General features: G+C 38.6%; 1 long non-coding RNA gene across 1 annotated transcript; it reads right to left on the bottom strand.

The window, feature by feature from the left end:
* Positions 1-7,055: 7,055 nt before the first annotated feature.
* LOC113947848 lies at positions 7,056-22,066 on the bottom strand. Its single transcript, XR_003527905.1, has 3 exons — positions 21,631-22,066; positions 9,337-9,573; positions 7,056-8,365 (listed from the first exon to the last, which is right to left on the bottom strand). It is a non-coding gene; the product is annotated as an uncharacterized LOC113947848 (long non-coding RNA).
* Between the last annotated feature and the right edge of the window lie 3,422 nt (positions 22,067-25,488).

The raw sequence follows: 25,488 nt of genomic DNA, 5'->3' as shown, positions 1-25,488 counted from the left end.
AGTGGTCTTAATTTTAATCAGCTTTAGTCAAACAAAAATTTGAACTGTAAAAAATACTTGAAGTAAAAATATAGAAAGGGATACTGCTGAGAACAGTGAAGAAAATTTAAAATGTCATCATAACATCCTTGGTTGCACATTAACACTAAAATGTTTAAATGGTAACTCTTAATGAGACACCACCCTTGGCTAAGGAGCAAAATGCATGTAAGAATGACTTACAGCACATAGTAGTGCTTCGTTTTGTCTAGAAATTGTAAGAAAGCCTTTTATAAATAAGTTATTTCAGAGAAAACAATAGAATTTTCCCAGTTGTATATTATTTGGTAGCCCTCGCTGTTAGGCATAAGAACACAAAGGCATTTCAATCCTAAATATTCTCAACAAGTTGCAAATGTGTCCTGTTTGCAAAGCACAGGCATTTGTCTCTGAAGCATGTTTAGGGAGTGCAACCTGCAATCAGAGCCCAGAAGGTTATTCATGCTCCTGTATGTGCCTTCTCATCTCTTCTTCATGTGCTGTGCTCACCTATTGGGTGGTCTGGCAGACATGAATAATTCCCACCAGCTGTCTGACCATGCCCAGCTTTGTTCCAAATGGAAAGCTGACTCTCACAGCCCTTTTTTTAATGCTCAGTCCACTGTTTGGTGTTTCAATTTTTCATTATGCTTACCAGTCTGCCATGGAAATTTCAGAAAATATCTTATCTTGTACTTCACACCACTGAAAACAAACAGAAGTTAAAAGCATAGATTACTATGATCTCCCTTCTGCTTCTTCAGCTGGAAAGGTGGATTTTTGTGCTGTGGTATAATTTTCTTTCAGGAGAGATTGCCTCTAATTCCCATGGTTCTGTGCTCTTTGGCTGAGACACAGTGTCAGTCAGCACTGCTGCCTTTCAGCTGAATGCTCTCTGATGGATGACCAAATAGCAGTCACAAGCTGTCTGCACATGTAATGATTTTTTCTAAAATGTAAGGTTTTGCCTTAAAATAGTAACTCATTTTGTCATCATTCTTTAGCTAGTGAGGCAAACAGTTGTAAATGTGTCACACTGTACAATCTCACAGGTCAGGGCTGTACAAGCTGTGTGTCAAGGCACAATTTGACCTTTGAATGTCTAAACATCAGAAATGCAATGTACCTGAGGAAAAGGGCATCTGTAAGGGAAAGAGAGAACATATTCATTCTGTTAAGGCAGCGATGACTGACAGATCCTTAGAAAACAGCAATTTGCTCATGCTCGTTGCCTTGCTTAAATCTCTACCAGATTATACTTCAGTGTACTCACTGACAAGGGTGGGGAGTCTTGGAAGTCCAGTTCCAGGAAGAAAGGATTTTTATAGGACTGGACTTGCTTTCCACATATAACTAAATTAAAGAGATGTAATAAAACAGTCTTAAACAGAATGAGAAGAGAAAAGAAAACAAAGAATTTGGTTTATTAGTAGCCAACCCTAAAAATTCAGTGTTTTGATGATAATAATATTTACATTTTGAGTACCTGTTCAAATCTTGGACACTTTGTATGTACTTGTGAAGGCTGCAGAACTTTATGCTCAGATTTCATGTGTAATATAATTTACAAAAATCTGACACAGGTTATTTGGAGACCAAGCTTTAATTCTGGCATGAACTGGTTCCTATGAGTTGAAAGAACAAACCTGCCTGAAAATCCTACCTGTCAGAAAAATACAGGAAAAAAAGGAGTCTAAAAATGAAGCTTCTAGCTATTTCCAGATCCTGAAGCAATATTTAATTCCGTTCTACTGTTCAACACGGATAAAGGTTGAAGATGGCATTTATAATTTTAGATGGATTTAGCCAGCTTATGAAGGTTTTGATATTAATAACTTTTTATATCAAATATAAAACTAGTAACTTGCATGAAAAATTCATCTAATTATTATATCAGAGAAAAAAATAAAGCTGATACTGTACATATTTAGTGGCATTGGTTATAGTATGATTACAAGCATGTCATAGACATTAAAAAAGGACTGTGTGAACATTTTAACCTAGAAAAAAACCAAAAGGCAACAAGCACTCTGCCCAAGCTTCAAAGATATTTGAGCCCCCTCAGTGAGTGACAATTGTGTCTGCATTTATATATTATATGTGAAAACATACCAAGCCCCTAATATTTTCCCAAATTGGGGGTCGATTTTTTCTGTGGAAACATCTAAAAGAACAAACAAACAAACAAAAACCACCAGAACAGCATTTTAAAGGTCTTGTCTTAGTTCAGAGTGCAGTCTCTTAGAAGGCAAAGTTTCATTCTTTGCAGATGAAGATAGGAGAATAGGTCGTTAAAAAACCCAAACCAAAACAAAAAGGATTAAATGATTAGATAAAATTAATATTAATGGTTTTATTCATAGCTCCATGAAGTCCACGGTTTTCTATTCATTTTAGGCCCAAGGAAGCAAGACAATGCCACACTAGAAACATGGAAGATATCTAGCTCAAGTGTTGGTGAGGAGATAAAGTTATAGGGGTCTGCCAAATTATGAAAATACTTTTTTTTTTCCTTATAGAGATGTTAATGACTTGTTCAGTGGCGTTGGGTTTTGGTTTGGTATTTTGGTTTTTTTTGTTAGGGTATGAGAGGTCAAAATGATAAATTTTAATCCCGTCATAAGTGATAACAAGTAAAATTTGTAATAAACATGCCCCAGTTGACATTATTTTATACCTCAAAAATATTCTAGAATAAAAACAAATAAAAAAAATAAAAATTATAGCTTAAAGTGTTAAATCATGTTTCCTTGCTATGCCTTATTTAGAAAAACATGCTCAAACTGATTTTTGGTTCTCTGAGAGGAAATTAATCAGATTTTAATTTCTATATGAATGGCTTACCTATTCCTGAACAATCTCAATAATGGATTTTTTTAAATAATGGCTTTTAAAACTTATTTTGATGTCATAGATTCAGGTAAGAGCAGTATACTTCTCCTTTTTACAAATTCTCTTAAATCATCCATAAATATTTAAGCAAAATTTCCCAATCCTTACCTGAAACTATTTTCCTATCTGTAATGCAGTAAGATAACAGTCAATATTTATTTATGAAATAAACAATTTCAATCCTATTGCAGAAGGAGCCATCCTAAAGGAATATTCTCCATCAAAGTTCTTAAAGCAGAAGTACTAAAATGAGACTGTAGCCAAATGAGCCATTTTTATTATCTACTCTTTTAGGTTGCATCTTCATTTGGATTTTCTTTCTTAAACATGGTTAGTAGTTTCAATTACTGAATTTATCTGCAGTGGAGGTGTTGTCTATAATTTGAAAAAGGTCTCCCCAGGTTACAAGAAGGTGCCTTATTTTAGCAAGAGGATTGTATCAATTACCATTTGCAAAGGTTAATTTCATGTGGAAAAGATCCTCAAAAATGACTCTGCTATCTAAATCTTTAGATGAGTCACAATGATTCTTTTCCCTTCCCTCCTGGTTTATAGATTTCTATGCAATTAAAAGCCAGATGCTCTGAACTAAATCAAAGCTGAATCAGTTATATAATAAGTCTGCTATTACAGACTCAGTGTGCTGCAGGATTTGGTCCAAGGCCTGTAGGTAAAATCCCAATACTGGTACTTCTTTTCAAACAAATATTAGAGTGTCCAATTTAGACAAACATCTTAGTTTCTAAGTGCAGGTAAAACAGAGATAAGGTCTTCATCTTTTTTTCTTCCTCTGACAGAATAAAACAAATCCAGCAAGAATGGAAAGAGAAAACTGTGAGCTGCTACTCACTAGATACAATCACTGACAATGGTAACTGACATATTATTATGTGACCTCATCAATGTTTTTTGAAAAATGATGGAACCTTTAAGGTTAAAAAAAATGTGAAATTTTTAATGAAAATGTTTTAATTTTGTTGTTACTTTGTTTTGTTTTATCCTAACCCCAAAGATATGGTTTTTAACAGGGTGAATTTATTAGTATACTACTGATCTGGAGACCAATAATATGTTGTAGCAAGGTGCATTTAAAGTAAAATATATGAATTCAGGTGCTATTACTGTCTTTGCAAAAGCCAGCACACAGAAAGACCACTGTGAAGAAAAAAGCATACCTTTCACATATATAATTTCCAAAATATTCCAACTGTGGATTTGTAGCTTAAACTCAGTTGATTTCCCAGGAGAAAAAAGATTTATATGGGTGGACAAATTAGTATTAAGAAGATGAGAATCTCACTAATTTTCAGATAAACTGAAGAGCAAGCACTAAAATTTTCACAAGTTCCCGATACCTAAACAAAGGCAACAGTACAAATATCCAGTCCCTAATTAGCAGATTAGTAAGGATGTTCTACAAATAGGATGGAAGAAGCAGTATGATTGAGCTGGGTCCTCGCAGCCAGTAAAGGCATCAGAGAAATCCCTCCCTGCAATAAGAGCAGGTTGAGATCTTATGCGTTTTGAGTTAGCAGATTCTTTTGTTTCCACAGGATCGAAAGTCAATTCAGGTCAGAAGGGACCTCTGATCACCTACTCCACCCCCATGTTCCCATTTTGTTCATTCTTTACAACTGTCTTTTAAGTTGGTAAATAAGGTTTTGGGTTTTTTTGCTTGCCTCAAGTAACTTTGTCATTTCTTTAAGCTTCCATCACTCTGCAAAAATGGGACAGTAAGTGGCAGGGCACAGAATCACAGAGTATGCTGAGTGGAAGGGACTCATAAGGATCATTGAGTTCAACCCATAGCCCTGCACAAGACCATCCCTAAAAGTCACACCATGTGCCTGAGCGTATTGTCCAAATGCTTCTTGAACTCTGGCAGGCTTGGTGCTGTGACCACTTCTCTGGGGAGAGCCTGTTCCAGTGCCTAACCTCCTCTGACACAACTTCAGGCCATTCCCCGGGGTCCTGTTCCTGTCCACATTGGGAAACACGAGGTTAGTCAGAGTTATAACCTTTTACAGAATCATCTCTTCTCACATTTATTTTCAACAGAACTTACAAATTTTCCTCTGTGTGGCATAACGCACAGTTAAGATGAGAAAGTATTGCAATAATTGTCACTTCCCTGGCTTTCAGAAATGTGTGATTGCAACTAAGTATTTTACCAAATCTCATCTGGTTTTGTTTTTATCTTTTTTTATTGGTAAGAGACATTTATAATGCTAATTTTTACTACATTGCCCCGTGCACTTTATGCCGAATTTTGTTCAGCAGCTAATGTTGACTCTAAGCGCTTCACTCAGAAATGAGAAAGTTGTGCTACAGTGTTCCTAAAGGGACTATGCACAGGACAAAACCACTTCCCTTTTTCAGCTTTAGATTTGCAACTCTCATTTTCCCAGGATGACCTTTTTCTTGTATTATAAAAGCCAGGTCTTACAGTGGATGATTCATGTTCTGTGAGTTGTGACTGTTGTATATACCCATATGCCACATTCTCTTATTCATCAGCTTTACAAAACCAAGCAGTGAAACCCTGACCTGATTGAACTCCGTGGGAGTTTTGACATTGTCTTCAATAACACTGGGATTTCACTTAAAATCTTTGTAGCCTTTAAACGAAAGAGCCTTTGGTCTTTTCTTTTTGGAGGAAGAGGAAGAGCACCAAGACACAGGATGGTGATATTTATGATTTAATTAGATATATCTCTTCCATTTGTGAGACAAAACAGTCAATAGAATCAGAGAGGACATAAAGGTGAAGTAATCAGAATTTTCTCCGATGGGAATACGTTGGCTGAAATCTGCATAAACATTTCTTTTGCCAGGACCTGTAAAGACCTGGACTTAAGAGACCACATTGACTCATTTGGCTTTCCAGCTTATTTATAAGCATAAATAAGTTACACAGAAAATGTAATTCTGGTCTCTATTAAAGAAAAGACAGACCTGGTTAATCAAAATTTTAAATAATTCAGAGGTGAAACAAAGTTATCCAGAGCTTTAATTTTAGCTTGAAATAATGTAGTTTCCATTCTCCATTCATTCTTTTATGTCCCATGACTGATGGATCACTTTCTTTCCTCCCAGTGAGTGGGAGCCTCTCTCATGCTGGGTTGCTGTTAGAGAGCTTTCTAATATCCCTTCCAATACTTTGTCCACTGGACTCCAACACAGAGGCAGTGAAATTTATATACGATTTCAGAGATGGAAAAAAAAAAAGTAGAGCTTTATACTTGAAAAGTAGGAAGTGGAAGCCTAATGTGAGCTAGCAGTGTTGCCTGCATGTTCAGCACATGAGACTTGGCCAGTGCAAACATATTCTTAACACTGATGTTGTCACCGGGATCACACTCTAAAATGCCCTGCTGCGGCATTTCTCCTACGTTGCCTGTGTGGTGATGGAAAATTGCTGCTTGTCCAGTCCTATGACTGATTCCTTATTTTCACTCCCTTTTCAAGTTGTAAGTGTGTCAAGGAATACACTGACCCTGAATAACAGTGCTCTATTGTTGAGCTGACTCATAAAAGTCACATATGACAGTAGTAAAGAGGTGTCAGAATTGAGCCTTGGAACTAATACAGAAAAGTATGTTTTCAATATTTCTTCCCTTGATTCCCCAAACACAGTCAGAGGAGTTATATCTTGACTATTAAACAATGAGCAGCATTCAGCATGAGGCAAGCAAGCTGCCAGCAGCTCCCTGAGCTGAGCAGGTTGGTCTCTATTCCTTCATCTACTTTGTTAAATTACATTGCTCTGTAGCTCTATTACTCATTGCATGCTCTCATTCCTCTCTGTTCCATTCCATTCACGTTACTTTTGACAATTATTGTCTCTCAGACCACAGACTCACTAGCTTTATTAAACTTAGTTACATACCATACCTCTGAAAAACTAAGGTTTTCTTTATGTTATAGAGAGAAATTCACAGATAACAGATTTTGCTTGCCTCCCTTGAGAGCCAAGACAACAATATGCTTCATAAAGCTTCTTCTCATTATGTCTTGCAGAACCCAGGAAATTTTGAATTTTGCTCCTCCTCTCTCAGACAAGCTGAATGAAAAAAGAGAAAGTCCAAAAGAAATACTGTAAAAGGCCAAGAGAAATGCAAAACTCAAAAAAAATTTACAAAATTAAAACTTATTTAAGTTCAATAAAGAAGATGTTTTCCTGTACTTTAGTGAAAAATTCTCATGCTGGCATAAATGCCAAGCCTAAAAAAAAGAGAAAAAAAAGAAAAAAAGGAGATATCTGCTCTAACACTTTATATATACTCAGAAATTACTTACTAAAGGGAAACTTGCCACTATTTTCCATCTCTTTTGTCATCAGACTTTAGCAAAATATGAATGCTATGTTCCTCTGCTCCTATTGAAACTATTCCACTGGCCAGTGACTGAAAAAGTCACCAGATGAGAGATGTAAAATTGTGAGGATGGGATCTTGGTTTTGGGGCTGCTTGTTCTGGAATGACTGTTCAAACTCTTAGGACAGAAAGTCATATCTTCCTCTTACAGTCAGGTCAACTTTCCCTCCCCAGGTGGAGATATCACTCGATTATATCTGAATGCCAATCCTATGCATGTGTGCAACACATGTGGTGCTCCGGCAGCAGCTCAGAGGCTGGTGACCTGTTGGACCAGGGTGTTGGGCCCTTTCTGTACAGCTGCAGAGCAGGAGGAGACATGGGATCCAGGCACCCAACCCCTCAATCCTGTCAGCAAAGACAATACCACAAGTAACCAGAAACAGACCTTCTGGTGGTTGTTAGTTAAAGAGTTCAGCAGTTCGGTTTGCCCAGAGAAGTCAAAGTCTTTGTCTTACCTAAGTAACTTCAGTGTCCAGCAGCAGCTGCAAAAGACATTTTCAGGATTGATTTTGGAGCCTAAATGCAAATTCAACTGAAATCCTGTACTGATCTTGGTCTCTTGTTTAATTTATTCTTCTCTGTGATGTCAGAGAAAAGTCTTCACTGTGCCTTTACATTTTGGGAAGATACGAAGTAATTGCCACAACTTGTAACCAGTGTAAGGACTTGGATCAAAGCCCTGTGGTTAGTTAGAAGTCTTTTCATTCAAATTTAATTACATATCCTTCTGTGATTTTTAATAACAATTTAGCCCTTTCCCCTAACAGCTTCCTGATTAACATTACTTGTAAAATTGAGATGTTGCCTTTAGAGCTTGTAACAAACCAATGCTTTTCAGCTCCCTGCAGTGCTGGGACAGCACTATTCCCTCCCTATTAAACTAAGGATTTAGGCACCAACACTTTGCACTGCCCTGTTACCTGGCTTTCCTTGAGTGGAAAGGCTTTTTATAGATGTGCATATTTCATCCCTCTCGTTGGGGTCCCTGGATGAGGAAGTGGAGAGCACTCAGTGGACTACAGTGAGCCTCAAGTTTCTACAGTCAGACATCTCTGCTCTCAACTGCAGATCCTGTTCTGGAGAGCTAAAAGTGGGTGGCGGTGATAAGAGGGAGAGGGAGCAAGAATCAAGGTGCCCTGATTCTCTCTGGGATACATTTTGCACTAAGAGTAGATGAGAAACAAGAAATAGTAATGACTATGGGAGCTTGACCTATATACAAGACTCAACCTTACCATCTAAGAGCTCTAACCACTGATTCATATTCCTTGCTTGTTTTTCCTCTAAGTCCTAAGTATGCTTTTGCGTCTGGCTCTTAGATAAATAAGACATACTTAGTAACATAACAGCTATCTAAGGGGCTAAAAATGATAATTATTTTGACCTATATCCCAGTGATGGTAGCAGTTATTCAGAAATCACTACAGTAAGTGGCTGCAGTAATTTGTACTTTTGATGTATGCCTGCTGATCACAGCCCTTATCTTTGACCTTGGCATCAATGAAAGCATGACAGATTTCAGAGGTTTTAAGACATAGATTAGCTTGTTTGAAATTATTACTGCACTGACCTCTATTTCCAATAAAGAAGCATATTTTCTGTATGATATAATGTCAGTGAATGTTTTACATTGTATTCTTCATCAGTTACAAGTAGCTCTTGTTAATTCTACTATCCATTTTCCTTGGCTATATTCAGTGTTATCAGTTATGACATAAAAAATGACAATCAGACCTGCTGTCTTATTTTATGCTTGTGCTCCTATTTTGCAACGAGGAGTTAAATATGATCAGACCACAGGTTCTGTTACTTTTTTTTTTACATCTATTACATTTTGTTTACATTGTTTTGTTCTCAAAACCAAAAAGTACTGCACTTACTTTAATGCAGTAATCCCTATTATTGTCATGAAGAAAGACTAATCTGGATTCATAGTTTCCTGAGGAAAAAACAATTCTCTCCCTCTAGCCTCATATAAAAAATAGTCTTTCATGATAACAATTCCAGTGTGGTTCATGATGTTACACTTTTCCATCTGAGTGCTTACCTAGGCTGCCTTCAATTCCTTCTCAGTAGTTTTGAGGACACGCATTTAACTTTTTTGTATTTACTGATCCTTCAACAATAACATATGAAGCAAACATTCAAGTTTGCAAAGACTCCAGAAGAAAGAAGCAAATTGGCTGGGTACTGCTGTATTGTCAGAATGCCTTCGGTGTGTTAGAGTGATAATCCTCAGATTATATCCTGGTCTGTGCTTCCACAAAATGTGTCTTCCACTTTCCTGCCAAGAAAAAATGTCAGGAAGGTCACCTGGTGTGATAGGTATCTTGTATTAGATTGATTAAGTGGGAGAATCTGGATGATTGAATTAGGTAAACGAGTTTCAAGGAAGATCAGGAGCTTATCAGCATAATGAACATACAAATCTCTAGTGAATGGGAAACTGGTTAGATAGGAAAATATTCAGCAGTATCAGCAACATTTTAGATGCTCCTACACTGAAATGACAACTATGGCAAAATAACACAAACAAAAATGTGTGTATTTAAGCAATGTTATTTTAGCATAAAAGTTATCACTCAGTTGATCATTTCTAGAACCTGAATGCTGATGAAGAATAATGCCACCTGCTAAGAAACAGAAAGAAGAGGTACAATTTTTTATATCAAGGGCATATGCACTTTCCCTGAATCCAAGCTCTGATGACAGTTAAACTCATTAGATCTCCGCACGATGATAGAAAGAAAAAGCCCAACAGTATTGCTGTCAGGTATGGTCTATTGTTGGTTTCTAAAATAACAAGATCAAGTGGAAGAAGCCTTTAGAAAAGAACAAAAGGGAAAAAGTGTTAGCACAGTCATCTGACAGATAGGCTTTGATATTAATGACAGGTTTCTAACTTCTGACTCACTGAAGAAAGAGAATAAGACTATACAACAGGTAAGCAGGACATATCTTTAGATCCAGGAAGTTAAGACAGGACCCAAAGAATAATGTCTTCTTCAGGTCTGAATAACTTTGGAAAACTGGCAACATGGTAGACATTGATCGTAACATCATGAAGTGTTTAATTCCTAGAGAAAAAGAGAGACCAAACAATAGAAGAGGCCTAAAAGCTACTGAAATCATTGCAACTTCAATTCTCAAAGAAATATAAGAAAAAAAGAAACCTGAAAAATCTCCTTATCGTCTAGAAGACATTGAACTAATAAGCAATAATCAGTATGGGTTTGTAAAAAAAAAAATCCTGTTGAAGCAATTAAATTTTTAGGACACGGCAACAAACCTGCTAGTTGGGTGAAAACAGATATTTTGAATTGAATAGGACTTTTGACCTTGTCCAACAGGATGTTTGCTTGGCTTCTTCCAAAAATAAACTCCTGATTAGCTTCCCACAAAACAGATAAGCAATTGGAGAAAATTTTTCAATAGGTTAGAAGTTAAAGGATGAATATAGTACTATTGGGAGATTTTTATGGGTTCTATAATCTTAAATATTTTCATTAGGGTCCTGAACAAAATACTATGCATTAAATGTGTAAAAAGCCATGTGGGGCTGTAAGGTTATTGTAAAAGGAAGATTAGAATGAAACGTCTTGACAAATAGGAGAAACTGTCTGAAACAAAATGAAACAATGACAGCAACTAAAAAAAACCCAAACAAACATCTCCAAACAAACTAACAGTAGAAAAAACCCTCTGAAAAAACCCTCCAAAGAACCCCCAGTCCTAGACAGGAAAAAGTGACAACCAAAAATAAGCTACACATAGCTGTCAATGGCATGTAGTATTAGTGTAAATAAGAATTTGTGTAATGACTGTTTACAAAAAAATCAATCATAATTAAATAATGTTACTGAAATACTGAAAAATAAAAACAAAATTGTTTACAGTGAATCACAGGAAGTAATCATTCTGTTCTTCTCAGCACCAATATGGCCTCCCTGGGACCCCCATTTCTAATTGTGAATGTTACAATCCAAAAGACGAGCTCATAGGAATTATTAGACAGTAAATGTGGAAACATGAAAATGTGATTTGGTTTCTCAGGAGAAAAGAAAACCATGGAGGAACATGATAGCAAGCTTAAAAAGATGCTGGGGAAAAAAAAAAAGGAAGGGAATAAGCTTTTTTCATATCTTCTGAGAATGAGACAAGTAGTATGGACTAGAAATGCAGCATTGGAGGTGTACATCAGACAGGTGGAAAGAGATCTAATGGGAAAGACAGGTAAGTACTGGAGTAGATTGCTCAGTGATAATGTGCTGCATCTTCCTCTGCAGGTTTTAAGAACTTAGCAGGGATCTGTCAGGAATAGTTTAGATACAACCAGTCTTGCCTCAAAACGGGGAGGAAAAATGAGACAGACTTTCTGATTCTCAGCTTATTTCTCTGATTCTGAGAAAAACTCTATCCAAAGGAAAAAAAAAAAAAGAACAAAGAACACACAAGTTAAAACCAGTAGGTTACTAGTGTAATTACAGGAAATACTTGTTTCCTGCATTGCTTTTCCACTAAAATGTGTGTGCTTTACAAGTATCTTTTGTATGTTTTAAAATTCAGCATTTATTTCTCGGTCTAGAGCATATGTTCCCAGCTGCTCAGTTCTGTCCTTTTAGCACAACTCACTTTGTGTTTCTTAAAGATTCATAACATTTCTCATGCAGTGTAGTACAGTATAGTGCTTGTACAGTGTAACTAATGAATCATATTGCCATCCCAAATGTTCTGAAGACTGTTACTTGAATTAAACATCCTTGAGGTGTGAAGCAATATTCTCTATTACTGTTAGTCCCATATATGTTTGTTCCTGTGCTGGGCTAAGGCCATCTATGACTCCCCAGTTTTGACATCATATTTTGCTTTTTTTACTGGAATTACAAGTAGTTTGGAATGAGCTGTAAATTCTGCTTGCCTAATGGATCATAAAGAAGTACAGTCACTCAGCTGGAAGCATATTATTTCCTTATCTTAATAGCATGCAGGTAGCTACTGCTCTTTGAATGCGAATTCGGTTTCTGTACTTCTAATGTGTTTGTCCTGATGGCAATTTCATTACAGAAACAAAGAGCTTCACATATTTTTTTTTTTTAATTAGGAAGAATATTTTTCCACATTTGTTAAAACCTTTAGACCATTATTCACTGACAGAATTCGACTCATGTTTCATGCTGCAGAAAATGCTATAATCCAAGCCAATGAAGTTTTCCCACTCACGTTTTATTCAAAAGAATAATCCTTTCACAGGTATAAAAAGAAACCAGTGCTCAGGATGAATGTATGAGCTTCTCTCTGCCACAGGAAATGTATAATGGAAGATCACTTAACGATCCCATATGCTATTTTTTTAATGTTCTTAATGGACCCAGCAGATTGCCTATTGCAGCTTCTTGTCTCTGGCAGGATTTAGTACAGGTGCATTAGGAAGAAGCATAGGAAACAGTAAATACTCAGTAATCCCTCCTTAGTATATTTTCTTCTCTTATTAGTTTTATTAGTTATAGTTATATTTACAAATACTTTTTTATTTAACTGATTGTCAAATACATCCTTTCTAAAGAAATAATTACTTTTTACTAAACAGTGGGGGAGCGTAGAGGAGGGAAAGAAAACGCCCCATCAAAACATTTATCTTTTATATTACTCATTACTGGAAAGGAGAGGAATATTATCTCCATCAAAGCCAAATTCCCCAGCGCAAGAACAGAGAGCGCAAAATTTTCTCTTTTTTGTGCTTTTAATACAAGTAGGGGTGTTCAGCCCCCTGGGCCTATGGTCAAAACCCAGTGAGGAAGCGTGTAATCATGTTGCTGGCTGGCTCGGTACCTCCCAGAGATGCCACCTTTCCGGAGGTGGGCAGAGCCTGGCTGCGCAGCTTGGCTGGCCGTACAGAGTATGCCTTCAGAGCACGCAGCAGCCCGCCTCCTCCCTGCCCTAGGAGTGGGAGCCACCAGCTGAGTGGAGGAAAGGAGTGCTGCTCTCTCCCACTCAGGTAGGTGCCTGTATTTAGTTTTTTTGCAGCTACATCCTTTATACTTGCCATAAACAGGCTTGCAGGACGCTGATTTTGGGACAATCGAAAGTGAAAGGTTCTCGCATTACCACGTAGTACTCTTCAGAGCAGCCAGGGTGTGCCAGAATGCTCAGATTGGCTTAGGAGCTCTTTGCAACAGGGTGCTGTATAAAAGAAGAATCTTCCACTCACTGTCGCTAGTCTGGATAGTTCCTAGGCAAACTTGAAGAGAGGGATAGACACTTGAACATTTGGGATCCTTAGGAAAATTGCAACAGGTGCAACAGCACAACTCAGCACTGTACATGAAAGAGGGAAATGCAATGACTAGAAATATCACCTGGTCATGTCTTTCAGAAAAAAACAAACACTTCTGAAACAGATGCAGTCTGGAAGAGAGACGTCTGTACTTTCACAGTCATATGGTTCAGATCTATCTACTTTTCAGATGCCAAAAAAACTACAAAGTACTAAATCCAAGTAATTTTCTCAAACCTGAGGCAACTGTTAAGGGTGAAGCAGCAGCACTGTTGATACACTCTGGTAAGTGCACCAGCCACACTGGCCTGTACCACATAAAAACACATATCTGCCTTACACAATTTGGAAACCTCACACCTACACATCCACATTAACTTTCCCTTAGAAGAAACATGGGAAGGCAGCTCAGAGCATGAGCAAGCAGTGCATGATGTTAGTCTTCTAAAAACTGCCTCCCTAGGTTAATGATTCTTACACAGGAATAAACCTTAATAAATACTGTTGTTCCAAATAAGTACTATTTCAATCAGCAGTTCAGTTCACTGGTGCACTTTTTTGCTGCACAATTGGATTTTCTTAGCAGAGAGTGATCGACAGCCATGTGATGGATTCTGAACTAAGGGAAACTGGGGGGAAAATGCAGTAAGAAGGATAACTATATGGAAATGGATTAACAGAGCTTGCAGAAGGGACACAGTGACTGAAGATGTGCATGGCTGGAAAAAGCAAATGATATTTGAAACAAGTCTACTGAACATAACTTTGATCAGGTATCTAAAATAGCTCTGGGATTTTTCTTCAAATGTCTGATTGGTAGGATGGGAAGTGATTGAAACAGTAAAATGAGAGGGATCAAGGCAGCTGATTGGGCTTAACCCACCAACAGGCTTCTGTCCACAGAATTACTGTGCCATGATTTATTGTTTAAATGCAAATGCTGGGATGCCGGGTAGAACCTCAGTGAGCTCCCTCACAAAAATATCTGTGCAGGTGGACTAGATGTGAACAGTAGAATTAAGGACATTTAATTTCTTTGGATGTTTTGGAGTGGTTTTTTGGGGAGGAAGAGTGCTTAAAATTTGTGTTCAGCAAATACTCAAGGAAAGATCTTGAGGCATTTTTAATAGTTTTCCCCCAGTATGGCTTATCCATTGTGCACTAAGGGATGCTTCAACCCTAACAGGGAGAAAAATAAGGTTTGCCTGTACCTGCATCTCTAGATTAAGTTCCTACATATTTAATGACACTCACTGTGAGTCTTCTACCATTTAATTAGGCTACAGCTAGCAACAACTTATTAAGGAAAGATTCGAATTAATTCCTTAGGAAATCAAAGTAAAATCTGCAACAGGAGTGGTGTTCTAGAGAAGGACTGTTTAAGAAAACACAGCCCTAATAAAGGTAAAGATACGTGATGAGGTCTGACTATTTTTCTTCTAATTGCCAAATCAATTCCAGGGGTGTTCTACTGATGGTGTACTTGCCCATATCAATACAGCAGAATCCTCTGTTTTCTACCAAACTGCTGTATGACAGAACATGAGTCACTTTTCTTCATCCATTTTTAAAATAACATTCATTTTTCTGTACCTTACAAAGATTTATTCATTAAAACTTCTAAATATCTTCAAGATATTCTGAAGTTTATATACTTGGCCTTTGGTAATTTGATACATTTAATTAGACAGAATTAAGAAATTTATTTGGGATTATAGAATTCTTAGACAGCCAGCTCTATATCCAAAAATATTAGTCAATAAATTCTCAAAAATACATTCACCTAAAATGTGTAAATAGCTATATATTCCTCCAAAGCACATAATACTGCCTTTGTTGGAGACAAAATCCATTTGAACCAGTACAAGTTTTCTCATAAAACGTTCTTGTGTTTCAGAACTTTTTATTTATGTTCCTAACCAAGAATTTTGAAAGTTAGAGGATATACATCTTAATGAGTCCCTTAGTGGCTTTTGGCAATTCCCTGTTTCATTCATTCTGTTGAATATTTTTTAAGTATGCATTGTTAGACCTTGACTGAAGATGAAAGTAAGGTGTCAAATGTTTAATATTTAAATATATACTAAATAAAAAACACCTCTCTTTACTAGATGTAAGAGCTGTTGGATTTATATATGTTACTGTATTTTTTTCTACTTTGTCAAAGCAAGAATAGTGAGAAAAATTATGCTTAGTTGGATGGCAGCAGAATCATTTGGACTTATATTACCTCTGCAAAATAAACCAGGACTGTTATTATGGGCAAGGATTATAACCTGAGATGTATTTGTGCACCATGAGGTAGGGGTGTAACTATTTCTTTCTATATGTGCAAAACCAAAGTGCTGAAAAATGTGGAAACTTCCTCAGAGTGGCACAAACAGTGCTGATGGAGACAAATTCCAAGGTTTTCAGGTTGACAGCTGGACTATATATTTAGTTTCTAAATTGAAATGTAACTCAGCTTGCTGCCTAAAGCCAGCTGTTACGGGATAACTTTATTACACTGAGATGGGAATGAAACCCCCAACTCTGATTATTATACTTTTATAGGAAAGTGTTATTATATTTTTATAGGAAAGATATAATCATGGTGGTTAAAAAAGACCTTTTCTATTCTAGTAAGAAGACTTCCACTAGGTATAAGCATATAAGAACTCCTAGTAGTGGTGCATCACCTTTAACTGGCCTTGAAGGTAGTGTGATACCATTCAAAATAGGCAAAACCATAAAAAGTAGTTTCTTGTTTTTCAATCACTTAATGCTAGAATAACTGGAAATGCCAAGAACTATTGAACAGAAGTCAACTTAAAACTGCCACAACATACTACAGTATTTCCTAATGAACATACCAAATTCACTAACACGCAGAATGCTATCTTTATTGAGTCTAAGGAATAAATATGCTACATGTCTTTAAGTTTTATATTTCACATCCTGGAGGCAGCAAGTGTTTTATGTTCTTGAAATCAAGTGACCATGGGAGGGTTTCATGTAATTTTTACCATTTTTAAAGGGATTGCAGAGCTCACATTGAAGTACACGGTCTGTATGTAAACCAAAAGCTTTTGAAATAAAAAAAAATCCAATTTTTTTAAATTTATTTATGGTTTACATTTATCTCTTGAATCTTTGATATGTAACAATTATTTAACTGCAGGATTTAGCAAGACATAGCTGCTAAAGCGTGCAACAGATGAATGCTGCTTTAATTTTGAAACATTACATTTATTCCTGTCTTCCCATTGCAACTATATCGAGTGCAAGCTGCAGTCAAGCTAAATAAAGCTCAACAAGCCAGTACCATTTTAAATGATGCACAGGTAAAGAAACTAATGAATTGAATGACTTCATTTGTTCAGTTCCTTTCAGCTCAGGCAGAATGACAGCCAGTCTGGACAAACTGCTAATGAAACTTACTGCCATTCTAAAAATAAAAATCACAGCTTGAAATGTAATGCCAGTGCCTCTGTGGAATCTAAAGGAAATAGAAATCTAGCTATAAGTAACTGTTTGGAAAGAAATCGGTGTATTACAATGTTTACTGGTAATCAATAAGCCTGTATTAACCATTTTGAAGGACTCTCTATACCTCTCTGTAGTAAGGAGCTTTATTTATTGAAAAAAAGGAAAAGGAAGTTAAATCCCCATGCCCTGTTATCATTGTGAGAATTGCATGTATGGGATTTACCGTAAGAAATTGCAAAGGGAACAAAGTGCTACTCCGGGCTCAGAAAATATTATTCTTTTTTTAGTAACTTATTCCATACAGTTCATTTTGTGAAAAGTTTCATTTCACTTGGAAAATGAAATCCTACATGAAAAGATTTTTTTCTGAATGGTTATAATCTTAAACAATTTTTTGTGCCTCAGGTTCACATAATAAACAATTCCGATCTCTCAGATCACACTCAGAACTTTATAAATCACTGTGGATTTTGCATGCATATTCATCTTCTTTCTCAGCCTCACACTAAGCTTAGACGGATGGACACTACATTTATGTGGAAATCAATCTCACTCCTTCTTAGGACAAGAATTTCTAAAAGCAGGCACAATAATAATTTCAAGAAGTATGTATCTGGCAAGTGAAGGTGATTAGTAAAAAGGAGGAAGAATCTAGGACATACGGGTTTCCTATGCCTAGCCAAGTCAAAATAGGAATAGAGAGAAAGTGTGAGATGATACCTAATCCACAAGGAGTCTTATATGCACAATAATGTTCAAAGCATTGGTCACATTTCCTTTATTATTCCTCATTTTAACCAGTCTTACATACACCTCCACACATGAATACAAAATACATGGTTACCTGCCATCTTCTGTAGAAGATCACAATTGTTGTCATGGATCACAGGAGAGCTAAGAGGTGAACACATCAAGCTGACCATGGAGCAAGCCAGTCTAAATTTCCACCGTTAATGCAAGGACCTGTAGGTAAATTAATACACAAAATTGTGTACCTCTAAGTTTAAATCAGGTGCTTAATTATGAACAGGAATTTGTTGGTATCAAAAGGAAGCACACTGTAAAGTGCAAAGTAAAGAAAATAAGTGGTGTCACACAGTAACTCTAGTGGATGAAGGATTGCATGACGTTATCAGGCAGAACCTCTTGCTTCCTTATTCTAGGTACTATTTTTTGTGTCTTTTAGAAAGCAAAGGCTCTCTTTAAGAGAAATGAAATATTGATTTCAGGTTCTAGCTAGACTCCATTAAGATGCTCTTTTAAGTTGTATTGTGTCTGCAAAGAGTGGAGTTTTATGAACATAAATCAGTTTTCTAGTCCATAAGTGGGCTTTTCATAAGCACCCATAAATAATGCACCCAACTTTCCTGTGAATCAATAGAACTTGACTCACAGCTTTCCTAAGCACTTTGAAAAAACCTTACCCGCATGTCTGGTATTGAATGTATCAATGATGACAAAGTTATGCTACAGGCAACCCATTTGTTTCTGAATACAGGAGCAAGAGAAACAGCCTTGTGGGGAAAAAAGGACAACTGATGACTCACAAAGCATTTCTCTGTGTGTTGAAAGCAGATGATTTGAACGTGTATTTGAATAAAGAAAGAAGACCTGACCAATATGATATATGGTTTGGGATGCCTCTCAGTCTCTTAGCTCTGCCTACACTGCCAGAGGCACCACTCCCCAGACTCTGAAAGGTGCTTTAACACAACAGACCTGGAGCCTAGGTCAGTGCAAAACACAGGAAGTGGGGAGCCAACCCTTACAACTCAAAGGGACGCTCCACTCCAGCCAGGGTTAAATGGTCCTGGCTCAGGCTCTGACCAAAGGCTCATCCTATTCAGGGTGAACATTAGCCCTGGAAATCAAATTAACAGAAAAAAAAATGGTGCTTCCTTCCTTACCTCATTCTTAGAATGGTCCAAATTTTTACTTGCATCTTTGACAATTCTGTCCAATTACCTAACCCTGTGAGGAGTGGAGTGGATTACAGGAGAGCAGGTCAGCCTGAGGGATATCCAGAGAAGACTGCTTGTTCAGCGAAGGGTCAGGAACAGTTTTATTTTTCAACAATTACAATTTGACATGACTTGTTCCATTCTTTTATAATGTGTCCTTGTATAGGTTTCCACTGGGATGTTTTGGATTTATTGTGACAATGATGTTGATAACACACAGACACTTTAGTTGTTGCTGAGCAGTGCTGGCATAAAGTCAAGGACATTTCAGTGTCTCCATGGTCTGCCAATGAGGAGCCTTACAAAAAGCTGATAGGCAGCATTGCCATGATACCTGATTCAAGCTGGACAAAGGGATATTCCATACCATGGAACATCACATTCTGACTATATACTGAGGGGACTTGGCTGGGAGGTGCCAATCGCTGCTGCTCAGGGACTGGATGGGCATCGGTCAGCAGGTAGTGAGCAATTGCATTGTGCATCATTTCTCTTTATTAGGTTTTATTCCACTCTCTCTTTTTTGTTGTCTCCATTTTCATTACTATTAGTATTGTTATTATTGTTGTGGTTATTATTATTTGAATTATTAAACTGTTCTTATCTCAATCCACAGGTTTTACCTTTTCCTGATTCTCCTCCCCATCCCACCAATGTAATGGAGGAGAAGATGCAGGGTAAGTGAATGGCTGCATGGTACATAATTGCTGTCTGGGGTTAAACCATGACACAGCAGTATTATGTTTTGTTAGTAGTTGCAGCAAAATTGAAAGATGCTATACACATATGGACAGTTGATAAATTCTGCTCTAATGGATATAAAAATTCAAAGACAAAGAATTTTATTTTTTTTCCAAAAAAAAGAGACAGTAACAAAGGCATTCACTTCCTTGATCAGATAATGACTTACACACATCTTTACAGCATTCCCCTGGAGACAGCTGTCACATGTGTAGATGTACACTTAACTACAAAGGTTTTTACAGCTGCTTCTGATACAGAGCTTGACCTCTCTGAATAAAGACAAATACTATTGCCCAGACTGGCATTGCTCTAGGGCCATATCTTGACAGCAACCTTAATGCTTTCACAGGCAGTATAACTGAATCCCTTCAGAACAACATGAGTACTGAGCAGCACTAAACAAAAGTTTCAAGGTTTGAAGAGAGAGATGTGAAAAAGAAAAAGAAAAAAAGTATAAAGAAAAAGGAAAAGGAAAAGAAAAAAAGAAAAAGAAATGTTTTTTTTCCCAGTTCAACTTTGTCTGCAGTCTGACCATCAGTCTCACTCAAATCTAGCCAGAGAAAAATTTTTGTGCTTTCTCAGTATGCCAGCACTGCTTCTCTGGGGTTCTGCATGCATTTGTAGAGGAGGAAGGAAACTAGTGAATAAATTACACCACCACAGTTGTCAATATTTTGTATTCAAGAAGATACATTAAAAAAAAATATTTTTGGCCCTATTTTTAATATAAATTCACAGGTTTCATCATTCATAACCAGCTTATGTTCTGTTTTAGAAATAAGCCATCTCAAGGCATTTTGTACTCCTCAGTGGATTTTGCAGGTCGAGGGAAGTGATCCTGCCCCTCTGATTAGTGCTGGTGAGTGCTGGAGTACTCTTACTACTACTGGGGTCCCCAGTACAAGGAGAGGTGAACAAACTAGAGAGCAGCCAGCAAAAGTCCACAAAGACAATGAAGGGAGTAGAGCATCTCCTACAAGAAAGGGTTGAGAGTGTTTCCTCCAGGCTGTTCAACCTGGAAAAGACTCTGGAGAGGATTTATTCCAACATATATCAATAGCTGAAGTAGGGGTGCAGAGGCTAAGCCAGGCTCTTTTCAGGGGTGCCCTGTGACAATGGGCATAAACTGAAACATGGAAGAGCAGAAAACCCTTTTTTTACAGTGAGGGTTAGCAAGCACTGGCAGAGGATGTCCAGGGCTTGTGGAGTCTCCCTCCTTGGAGATGATACTCAAAAGGTGCGTGGCTATGGTCCTGGGCCACCATCTCTCAGTGTCTTTGCTTGAGCAGGGAAGGTTGGACCAGATGACCTCTGGAGGTACTTTCCCACCTCACTCATTCTGTGGTTCTGTGACTCAAAACACTCTCATGCAAGCTCAGAAAGTACCTCCAGGTTGCCTGATATGGGAAGGTTTGAATGGTCCTGTATGTTCATGAAGAGTCAGGTTTGCCTCATGAAGGCATCCATGAAGCCTTCAAATCTTTTTTTTTTTTTTTTTAATCAGGACTGCACAGAAAACATACAAGAAAAACAAAAGCATAAGGGCTGCAATAAGTGAAACATCTCTCTAAAAGCATTAGTTCTGTTTTCATAGCGTGCGTTGCAGGTGACTGGACATTTCCCAGTTGGTTGGCAGGCCACAACTTATAGCAACTCACATCAGTGCTGTGAGTCAGCAACTTGGCAGCTTGATCTTCGTCTGAATTCCTTCACCACAGTGTCTTAGTGCTTCTGTTCTGTGGTGGTCCTAGTCATGTAGTGTCACAAGGAGTGTACAGAGTAGAGGTCGACTGTAGTTAAATACAAAAATTGAATACAGTTTGTCTTGATCCAATAATTAATGTATTGTATCACCTCTGTCTTTTGAGAAAGCTCCTCTTTGCACCAGTCTTACTTGAAAGTAACAGTGTTCTTCATACACCACTGTTTTTCAGTGACTTCAGTAATCTTTGGCCATGATCTGAAAAGCCTGTAGCAGGTACTGTCAGCGTGGATATTAAATGTGAGTCTCTGCACAGGGCATGCCATGGGGAAAAATTTCTCTATGAAGTCTTTGAGGTTGTTTTTAAAGACTCTAAGGAAAAAGGAGAAGAAAATAAGGTTTTCAGAGGCTTGCTACCAAGCATTAGATTAGGATTGGCATTAAAGGCAGTGCTTTTGAGACAAAGTAATTGTAAATCTACTTCACTTTTCACTGCCACCTTGTGAGAAGAGTGGTAAGTAACAGGAGAAGTTATTCTGGGGGATATTTGGAGTAAAGCATGAGAAAGCAGATGATGTGGAAGGATAAGAGAATTTCTTATAAGCCATTGGGGTCATTTGTACCAGGGCAGGAAGGAGAAATCATACTGTGGAAATGCAATACAGGGAGCAAAGGCACGACCACACAAAATGTTCAGTAATGCATTTTATAGAAAAATGTTACATAAAACAGGATGACAAAACCAGCACTCATGTTTCACAGTTGTTATCCTCTTAACCTAAAAAAGCCTTGCACAGGTCTCTTTAGGATTTTCTGATGCATTTTGTGATGGAGAATAGATTCTTAGCCCCAATCTTGAGCATTAGATTTGACTTTATTTTTGCAATTTTTAGTAGGAGCTGGTTTTTGTGTAAAGTAGTATCATTGCTGAAACTAATAACAAAGTATACAGTAGTACCCTTCTTGGTAGGGTGTGCTACCAGGCCCTGTGCTCAGCAGGGCTGTGGCACCTCCACGGGGTTCAGTTCCTTGTCACCTGTGATTCAGTGAAAGAAACCTGGTGGCCCCGCTGGCGGCGCTTACTCCACCCTGAGGAGGTTGGGATGTCCCGTTGGAGTCTTAGGGCTTGTCCCTCATCACGTTCCATCTTCCTTAGCTTCTCCCGCAGTGTTTGGCACCAAATGCTGCAGGACCTCAGTGGGGATCTGCTCCTTGTACCCTGCGGTTCAATGAAAGCAACTCGGCGCCCCCGCTGGCGGCGCTGGCTCCTCCCTGAGGAGTCCTGTTCAGCCCTCAGGGTTTGGCCCACATTGTGATCCATACTCCTTAGCTTCTCCTGTAGTGTTTGGCACTGAATACTGTCAGACCTGCCCGGGTTAGGGTCCTTGTCCCCTGAGGGTTGACAAAAGAAGCCCAGTGCCCCCCCGATGGTGTTCACTACTCCCCAAGGAGGCACAGATGTGCCCCAGGGCCTGCCAGTGTCCTTGTCTAGCAAATTCTCTCTGTGCCCTCAGAAGGCACCCAATGTGATGGGGGTCCTTTGTCTCCCTACCTACATCTGTCCCCGACAGAGGAGGCCAGGGACTGAGGCCCTTTAGGGCTGCCCTATGCCTCCAAAAGGCTTGTTGTCACAGGTGTCACAATGACTCCTTGGTGACATCACAGGGCTTTCAGAGACCACACCCAGAAGATACAATCCCTGTCCTCAGAAACAAAAACTTCCCAGACAACTAAACGCATGTGACTGCCCTGTTGTCAAGCAGAATTATGTTGCTGTTTTTCATATAAATTCAGGTTTCACAGGTTTCACTGTTCAAACCCAACAGTACATTTTAGAAATGTTTAGATGTTTTAGAAATAAACCATCTGAAGGCAGTTCTTACTCCTCAGATTACTTTCTCAGGAGCAGGTTTGGTGTGAAGTAGTATAATTTCTGATACTAGTACTATTTTTGTATGGTGTGCTACCAGGTTCTGTGCCTGATAGGGCTGCGGGACCTCCACCAGAATTGCCTCCTTGTTCCCTGTCCTTTTCTCCTCCTTTATGAATTAGATCATCATCACTGATACTGAAGTGTGTGATGCTTTTGCAGAGCTTTCTGTGTGCTAAGAAAAGTTAAAGTTCTTGCTTTTTGGCTACAAATTATTTCTTGTATAATGTATAATAATTAAAAAAGTTACAGGAAAGAGTGATTACACAGTCCTATCTTGAACACAGTCAGTGTTCAAGTGTTCAAGTCAGATACCTTAATGGTCTTTAGACTAACTGAACAACCTGCCTTTAGAAAAAAAACTTCATTCTCGTCCCTGAGATTTGTCCAGTTCTGAGCACCCTGACCACCTGAATTACCTGTCATTGTAATTTGAAGCTCTCCTGCAGAACAGCTCTACACCCAAGACAATGCTATGGAGAAAGAAAGTCTCTGTATATATCCAGACACACAGATCCCTGCATTCAGAGATCCTTTAACTCTCCCTGGAGCTTTGCTTACACATGTGAAAATTCAAGGTATCTCACACAGAGGAGTTTGTAAGTAAAAAGTCACATGTGCATGATGCTGTTCTGGGTCATCATCCTGGACTCTTTCATCACCTTGCTTTACCAACATCAGTATGTGCTTACAGGCTTAAACCAAAGGGTTTTCTTAACATCTTTTTTCTCTATGTCCAGTTTCTCAAATTCTATCTTCCAATGACTAAGAGTTTAACTCTTTTTTAGGGTGAGACCCTGATAGAGAAACCTATGCTGTTAGAGCTACACATTGAGTCAGCAGAGTCCCCTAGAGAGAACTGAGCATCATTGCCATGCGTGGAAGGGAAGCTGGCACATACTCAGCTGAAAGTTTATGGGCCCTGATGGGAATCACCTCAGAGTAATGAGGGAAATAGTGAAAGAACTTGCCAAACTAGTCTCAATCATCTACCAGCAGTCCTAGTTAGCTGGAGAAGTTCCAGCTGACTGGAATTTATCAAGTGTAACACAAGAAGGGTCAGAAGGATGATCCGGGGAACTACAGCCTAATCTCAGTTGTGGGCAAGGTTATGGAAGAGATCATCCTGAGTGCCATTACACAGCACACGTAGGACAGCCAGGGGATCAGCCAGCATGGTTTCATGAAAGGCAGATCATTCTTGACCAACCTGATCTCCATCTATGACAAAGTGACCTACTTAGTGGATAAGAGAAAGGCTGTGGATGTTGCCTATCTAGACTTCAGTAAAGCACTGTCTCCCACAGCATCCTCCTAGAAAAATTGGGCGCTCGTGGCCTCGATGGATGGACTCTTCAGTGGGTAAAAATCTATCTGGATGGTTGTATCCAGAGAGTTGTGATGAATGGAGCTAAATCCAGTTGGCAACCAGTTGCTAAAGGTGTTCCCCATGTCTCAGTTTTGGGGCCAGTCCTGTTTAGCATCTTTATTGATGGTCTGGACGTGGGGATTGAGTTCACCCCAGTAAACTTGCAGACGACACTAAATTGGGTGAGAATATTGGTCTGCTTGAGGATAGCAAGGAACTACGGAGAGAGCTGGACAGGCTCAATCAATGGGCCAACTGCATGAGGTTCAATAAGGGGAAGTGCCTTGTCCTGCACTTGGGTCACAGCAACCCCATGCAGTGCTACACGTTGAGGGAGGAGTGGCTCAAGAAAGAAAGGAACTTGGGGCTGCTGGTTGACAGCCAGCTCAGTGTGAGACAGCAGTGTACCCAGGTAACCAAGAAGGCCAACTGCATCTTGGCCTGTATTAGAAATAGTGTGCTCAGCTGAACTAGGGAAATGATCATCCCCCATATTCAGTGAGGCCACCCCTTGAGTATTCAGTTCTGGGTCCCTCACTTAAAAAAGGACATTGAGGTGCTGGAGGGTGTTCAGCAAAACGCAAAAACGTGTGTGAAGGGCCTAGAAAACATGTCCTATGAGGAACAGCTGAGGAAGTTTGGTTTGTTTAGTCTTGAGAAGAGGAGGCTCGGTGGGGAGCTCATCTTTCTCTACAGCTACCTGAAAGGTTGGTCTCTTCTGCTGTGCCTGCAGTGAGAGGAATTGAGGAAA

The sequence above is a fragment of the Corapipo altera genome, unplaced genomic scaffold, assembly GCF_003945725.1.
Source record: "Corapipo altera isolate COAL_440 unplaced genomic scaffold, ASM394572v1 2, whole genome shotgun sequence".
Lineage (NCBI taxonomy): Eukaryota > Metazoa > Chordata > Aves > Passeriformes > Pipridae > Corapipo > Corapipo altera.
Note: the sequence above shows the minus strand (reverse complement) of the source record. Positions and strands in the feature narration are given on the sequence as shown.